This window comes from Mauremys mutica, chromosome 4 (assembly GCF_020497125.1).
Source record: "Mauremys mutica isolate MM-2020 ecotype Southern chromosome 4, ASM2049712v1, whole genome shotgun sequence".
Lineage (NCBI taxonomy): Eukaryota > Metazoa > Chordata > Testudines > Geoemydidae > Mauremys > Mauremys mutica.
The window spans coordinates 72,111,427-72,118,655 of NC_059075.1; the positions used below are offsets into that span (position 1 = coordinate 72,111,427).

Consider the following 7,229-nt stretch of genomic DNA (forward strand, 5'->3'; position numbering starts at 1 on the left):
ACTGAATGCAGCTCCAAGAAGATTCGCACAAGACCCTGGAGGATAGTGACATAGTGATTGGAAACGAGCATGTTGCTTTCAAAGAGATGATCATGAAGAGATGGGAAAAGGCCTCGCTCCTCACTCACATCTGCCAAGATGGCCAGCTCTAGCACCAAGCCCCAGCTTCTGTGTTGCCTGGAGTCTCTAAAGAACCATGTGGAAAGGCCAAAGATCTTCTCTGCCCTGCGGATCACCCTTTGAACAGACTCTGCAGGGAGGAACTGCCTTCCCTTGTTCTTCACACACATTATGGCACTGCCTGCAGGCTCCACCCCAGAAGGGGACATCAGGGCAGCTCGACACTCAGCGCAGGTGAGGAGCGGCAGGAGTTTCCGCACTACAAAGCGGGAAACATAGGTGGTTGTGTCTTCCTCTAACCATGAAAGGAGGGATGGAGATAAGTCTATGGCACTGGTATCCTGTCTGGAACCTGGGCACCAATGATCCAGCCAGACTTGCCCCTTTCCCAGTGGCCAGGAGGCCTGCAGTTGGAGGCTGGCCCGTCTGCTCAAGGACACGTCCAGCAGATTGAGTGTATTGTGTCGCAGCCCAGCAAGACCCTTGCACAGGATATGTCTGTATGCAGATTGGAAAGCTTGTGCTGTGGTAATCCCTTTCTCCTCACAACCCTGCCGAATGGCTCCCCAGCACCACTCCAAAGGGTCCAGGCTCCACCAGCCAGTGAGCAAATATGCCACAGGCCTGTCCTCTGCCTCCAGATAAGTTTTGGCCATCCACTGCAAGCTGCGCAGGTTTACCAGGAAGCCCAGAAAGCCCCAGCGATGCCTGCTCAGCCCTAGCAGCTCCCCAGTGCCATTGCGCAGCTTGCGCAGCAGGTTCTCATACTCGTTACAGAGGTTATTGAGGGAGTCATAACTGGCGAGGGACAGCGGCGCTTTGGGCCCTTTAGTGTGGACGCTCCGACTGCTGCACGCATCAAACACTGCACTGAGCAGGGTGATAAAGTGTGATGTGGTTTCGTGCCCCAGAAACTGGGACAAGCCGAGGCTGGCTGCAAAGTGCAGGGCCTGGGCCGTGCTCTCACTGAACAGCTGTGCAGCACCGTTCCCCCACACCTGCTGCCCAGATAGGCTGACCCCACTAAGCTTGTGGGCAGCCCGGAGCACCTCCTGCTCCTGCAGAACCCCTAGGTGCAGGACGTAGTCCCAGCAGATGGCCTTGCTGCACACCTGGAGGCTGCCATATACCTGCAGCGTGTTGTGAACCAGCGTGAGCAGATGGCAGGGGTCAAAGAAATATGCGATTTCCAGTGCAGGGTTGGCAGGGTGGAAAAATGTTGACTTCACAGAGACTCCATCCACCAGCACCCCCAGCCGCCTGGCTGTGTCCACATTGGGGGCCGTGGCATCTGAAGTAACAGAGACCACCTGCAGGCCAATGCTGTACAGTTTGAGGATACAGTGACGCAAGAGCTGGGACTGCACGTCACCAGTGAGCGTGGCAAGGAGGAAATAGCCGAGAGGAGCTATCCAATGCCCCTGGAAACCTACTGCCACAAGCATGAGGGCTTCTCCTGCTGCTGGCACCTCATCTGCATCATAATTCCCAGCACCAAAGTCCACGAGCCCCTGCATGCTGTTGGTGTGCTGGTCATACTGGATTCTCCTCTCCAATGACATCGCACCAATGAGCAGAGAACAGGACTGGAAGTCTTTGTCCCCTGCCTGTGATCTCTCTGCCAGTACACTAAAGACTTGCTGGCTGAACCCTGGCCTGTAATCTGGATTTGAGAGCCACCTGCAACAGAGAACACAGAGGAAGGTTACCCAGGAGGGAAGCTGCAAAAGCCCCATACTGTGATAGGAACAGGACATTCATTGGCAAGTAACATAACTTTCAGAGAATACAAAAGGCGAGGATGCAGCCACACACCTGGAGGGGATTCTTCCCATGGGATCTGTGGGGGAAGAGACACAAGCTGGTGTCTAAGCTAAACTCCCCTACCCTTGTCATCCCCACTGAGGACAGGAGAAGCAGAGGCAGCCTGAGGCTAAGCTCCCTTCCGTCTCTCACTGGTATTCAGACAACAGGCATGCTCCTCTCTCGTAAGCCTCTTTCCGTTAACCCTCCTTGGGCTCTCCTCATCTGTCCTGCCCTCTAATCCCCAGAACTGTCTTTCTGGTTTGTTTGCTCTTTTTTCTTCCCATTTTCTTCTCAGGTGTGGAGCTAAGAACTGCACTTCGTGTTCTGGCTGCCCCAGGGCTAGGGAGAGCAGCACTGTTACTACTTTAACATTACATGCCATTTGCCTAGAGACACATCTGAATGCTACTGCACAGTACCCCAAACTTATTATTCCCCATCCCATCGGTTCTTCAGACTAGTCACCCCTCCTTCTCTTCCCCCAGTTTACACCTGTGTCCTCTCCCCTCCCTGGGTGTAAGGGTGTCTCAGACTGATGCATCCGTGTGTCTTCAGCTCTTGCTGTCCCAGCCACTTCAGCTGTTTGCTCCCCCTGTTTCCTATGTGTCTGCATCAGGGTTGTCAGTAAATCTGATACCACTCCAGCCTCTAGGTGAAAACACTGGCTAGAAAGCCTAGCTCTGATCCCTGCTATTTCCCCTCTTTGCTCCCCTCACCACTTTGTGGTTCTCTATTAATCCCTATGCGAAGCTGCACTGGTCCCTCTCTCTCTCGTGGCTCATTAATGGCACTGGAGGTTGACAATCCCTCTTCTCATTAAGCCCAGTATCTGCCTGTTATTGGCCACATCACCCAAATGTTTACATATCAGCTCCCTGATCCTCAGCCTGGGACGGGATGGGCAAACTATGGCCCGTGGGCCGCATCTGGCCCGCCAGAGGCAGGGTCCAGGGCTTGCCCCGCTCCAGCCAGGGAGCAGGGTCAGGAGCTTGCCTCTCTCTGTGAGGCTCCCGGAAACAGCGGCATGTCCCCCTCTCCGGCTCCTACACATAGGGGCAGCCAGAGGGCTCCACATGGTGCCCCTGCCCAAAGCAACGCCCCCACAGCTCCCATTGGCCAGGAACCATGGCCAATGGGAGCTACCGGGATGGCACCTGTGGATGGGGCAGTGCACAAAGACACCTGGCTGCACCTCTGCATAGGAGCCAGAGGGGGAACATGCCGCTGCTTCTGGGAGCTGCTTGAGATACGTGCCCCCCAGAGCCTGCCCTCCTCCCGTGCCCCAACTCCTTGCCCCACCCCGATCCCCCTCCCATCCTCCGAACCCCTCAGTCTCACCTCGGAGCCCACTCCTGCACCTCCAACCCCCCTGCCCCAGTCCGGAGCCCCCTCCCACACTCTGAACTCTTTTCTGGCCCCACCCCAGAGCCCATACCCCCAACTGGATCCCTCACCCCCTTCTGCACCCCAACCCCAATTTTGTGAGCATTCATGGCCTGCCATACAATTTCCATACCCGGATGTGGCCCTCGGGCCAAAAAGTTTGCCCACCCCTGGCCTAGGGCCAATGTCTAAGTAACTGGCTGGCAGGTTCCTGCTTCTCCCTTCTTGTCCCTCTTGGACACTGAAACAATGTCTGGCCTCCAGCCCTGCTCCCTGGAATAGGTGAAGGTTGCTCTCATAGCTCCTGCACTTTCTTCTCTTGATTTTGTACGTGTTGCCTAGTGCTGTGGTTTGGCTCGATTTGCCACACTCTCCCATGAGGCCTGAAAGAGAATCCAGGCCCCTCTGCAAGACAGCAGGGTCCAATTCCAAAACATGGCCTCTTGTAGCTGGGCTGGGAGGTGCTGGGATCTCCCTTGCTCAACAGCCTCTCGTAATTACATCTTCCTAGCAGGCTCTGTGCCCAGTGCTGGTGGAGATTTCCTAATAGCATTTGTCCAGCAGTGGAGGGTATGATGCATGTAGGAGAGACGCACGCGTGCAAGGTGGTGGGTTCTGGCAGCTGGAAAGTCCTCGCCACGCACTCATAGGCCTTGGCTGAGAACAGATGAAGCGAGACGGCGAAGTTGCGCATGGTGGCCGGGTAGCTCCCACGCTGGGTTCCTTCATAGCACAAGTCAAGCTGCAAGTCTGCTAGAGCAAAGAGAGAGGTATTGGGGATGGGGTAGCGAGTAGGGTGAAAGCCCCGTGGGCTGGGGCTTATTTTGTGGGAAAGGTCTGCAGAGAGTAGGTACCCTTCTCTACTGCAGATTGTGGCAGAGAGCAGGCATGAGGCCCTTTCCTTGGGGTATACTCAGGGCTCTAGTTGTTAGAAGGCCCTAGAGCTCAAAAGGGATGGGGGGCAAAGTGGGTACAAAAACCCCGCCCCTGGGTTTGCTGCCATCGATGGGGGAGGGACAATATCTAACTGTCTATAGGAGAAGAAATGCGCTGTTCACAGGCCAGGAGCAGCTTGTACTCCCCGAGGCCAGAGTCACGTCTCACCCCCTTCACGGTGCTGACTCCCATGTCAGGCTGAGACTCTGATGCAGGACAAGTCTTGTTATTTAACACATGGTCTCTGAAAGGGCAGCGAGGTCCTCATCAGTATTCCCAACCCCTCTGTTCGCGTCCCCCTTGTGTACCAGTAAACTGGGCTCTCAGCATGTGCTCCGTGTCCTCGCGGAGGAGGTGTTGCTCCCGCAGGCTCTCCAAAACACTCCGCAGCTCCAGCCGATAGTAGGTGAGGCGCCGCTGGGCTGCATCCTGCTCCCGCTCGCTCCCTAGCACAGGGCTTGGGGAGAGAGGGGATTTTGTTCTGCTCTCCGTCAGGCTGTACTGGTGCTCAGCATGGATGAGCTCCACCTGCAAGGACACAGAGGACCTTCAGTCACCCTTCCAACGACCTACCTGTCCTGTATTCCTGCTGGCCCAGCTCCTGCCCCTCCCACCCCAGCCACTGTGAGAGCCAAGGACATTTTCACGCAGTGTGATAAGTTAATTTTTAAATCCATCATCGTTGGCCGCTGTGGTCTTCTCTCCTCTCCAGCTTCCTGTCAGAGGCTAGCCTGAGTGCTGAGATCTATGAAGCCTGAGAGGCAGGAAGCATTCCTCTTACTGCCATCTGCGCCTCAGTCATACAAAACTACTCCCAGCCTCCTGCGTCACAGGCAGTAAGTACTGTCTTAACTGTAGGTCCCATGGGATGGAAGCTCTGGGCTTACCACTTTGGCTTGAGCTGGAGAGACATCTGCTGGTGAAACAGTCTCACTAGCGCCTACTGATGGTACATTGGCACCCATGGCTTTAAGGGATCTGGGTGGACGTTGCCCTCTGGGTGATTTCTGTGTGGAGCAAAAGTTCAGATCATTCAAGCAGCAATAAATTCGTGACTAATAAATGTGTGACCCATGTGCGGGGAACAGGCTCAGGGTACATAGCTGACACAGACCTTGAGTGGCATAGGCAGGAGCAACAGCTCCGGAAGACTCAGCCATTGGGGAGGCCAGTGCGGATGAGGGACTCAGCCAACAGGGCCACAACCCCAGTGCTATTAATAATACTCTGCACTGCCTGGAACACATTAATTCAGCCTCCCAGCCCCTGGAGATATTTATTACCCCCATTTTACAAAGAGAAACTGAGGTTCAGAGAGGGAACATGACTTGCCCAAGGGATCCCACGCTGAGTGACTGGCAGAGCTGGGAACAGATCTTATAGGTCTTGACTTGCCTAGTCCTCTCCTTCAGTCACAGAACCATATTCCCTCCTATACCCTGAAAATCCCCTGTCAGCTGCCCTGGCTCAGGTTCTGGCTACACCTAAAGAGTGATGTAGAAACTCCAGAGGCCTGTGAGCTGCTGGAAGCACAGGAGCAGTGCTGAAGAGGCTTTTGCCTGCCAGCAGGGCTAAGAATGGTTAATAGGGAGACCAGAAATGATTGCTTGATCACCCAATCATCCCCCTCCACAATCGTCCATTCTCCCCACAAACATCGACCATAGCCTGTTCTAGGATTTTTACAGCGCTGAGCCCCCATTCCCTGATCTACTGATCATTCCCCTAATAGCCAGCCTAAAACTTACACACAGACACACTCTCTTCTTAAATGAAACAACAGCCTGAAGCTAGAATAAGACCCTGGAGAGGCTCAGAGGCTGCTCCTGCTCCCAACTAATCTCCTTCCAACAGTAAATAAATTTCTCTCTTGTGGCTTTCTTCCTCCAATGCTCTTAGCCATTCTCTGTTCTCTTTCTTTTCCCTAAACTGCAATGGCTTTTTCCAGGGGCAGTTGCTCTAAGGCTATGGAGAGCAGTGGCATATCAAGAGCTATCCACTCGCTCTGCTTAGCTGGAGAAAATCCTCTGGCTAAGTATTTTTCCTTCTCCTCCTCTTCTCATTGTATGGCCATGCTTTCTCTCTCCCTTTTCTATCACTGCAGCCAGATTCTGGCCTGGCTGGGGGCTGAAGCCCCCCACTCCCTTGCCTTGGGGTCATTTACTGAGTTCCATCCTGTGCTTGGTGCTGTACAAACAGGAAGGAGACAAGCCCTGCCCACACACGCTCATAGTAACTCAGTCTTTGATTAATACAGCTGGGACCCAAAGAAGCCATACAGTGAAGGTACAAACTGTGGGCAGTGCTCGGTCCGTGTAACTATGGCTCAAGTATTCCCTGGGTGGGGAAGTTGAAAGGAGCTGGAACCACAAGAGTCCCTTCAAAGGAAGGGAACATCACTGATGTGCAAACCTATGTGGGAGAAATGATACTAGTTAATTTTCTTGGGCTGGGCACGAGTGTTCATAGGGATGGATACCACCAGGACTAGCTGGATCAAAGCCAGAGATGGAGATGGACCTTTCCTCACCAGTGGGCCAGCAGAGCTGGAGCTAGGAAATTGGTAAGGCTAATCCCAGAAAAAGGATTTGTCCACATGCAAGGACTCTTGGGAAATCTCCAGTGACTACAAAAATGCTGGCTGAAGACCAGCAAGTGGGGTAGCTTCTCAGAGCAGAGAGCTCCACAAACAGCCACCTGGAACTCTGCGTGGATAACTTGGGGAAACCACCTAGCTAGCTATTGACATGTTCTAGGCAGCTAAGCCATTCAGGTTTGGGTTTGAGAGGTTTAGTTACTGTCTCTCTCATTTTAATGTACTATTCCTGTTTCTAGCAATTCTGTGATATCCATGGGCTGGAACCACTTACTCCAGGGGTCGGCAACTTTTCAGAAGTGATGTGCCGAGTCTTCATTTATTCACTCTAATTTAAAGTTTTGTGTACCAGTAATACATTTTAACCTTTTTAGAAGGTCTCTTTCTA

General features: G+C 53.5%; 1 long non-coding RNA gene across 1 annotated transcript; it reads left to right on the forward strand.

The window, feature by feature from the left end:
- Window positions 1-3,703: 3,703 nt before the first annotated feature.
- LOC123368268 lies at window positions 3,704-7,229 on the forward strand. Its single transcript, XR_006578730.1, has 4 exons — window positions 3,704-4,079; window positions 4,958-5,081; window positions 6,706-6,808; window positions 7,081-7,229. It is a non-coding gene; the product is annotated as an uncharacterized LOC123368268 (long non-coding RNA).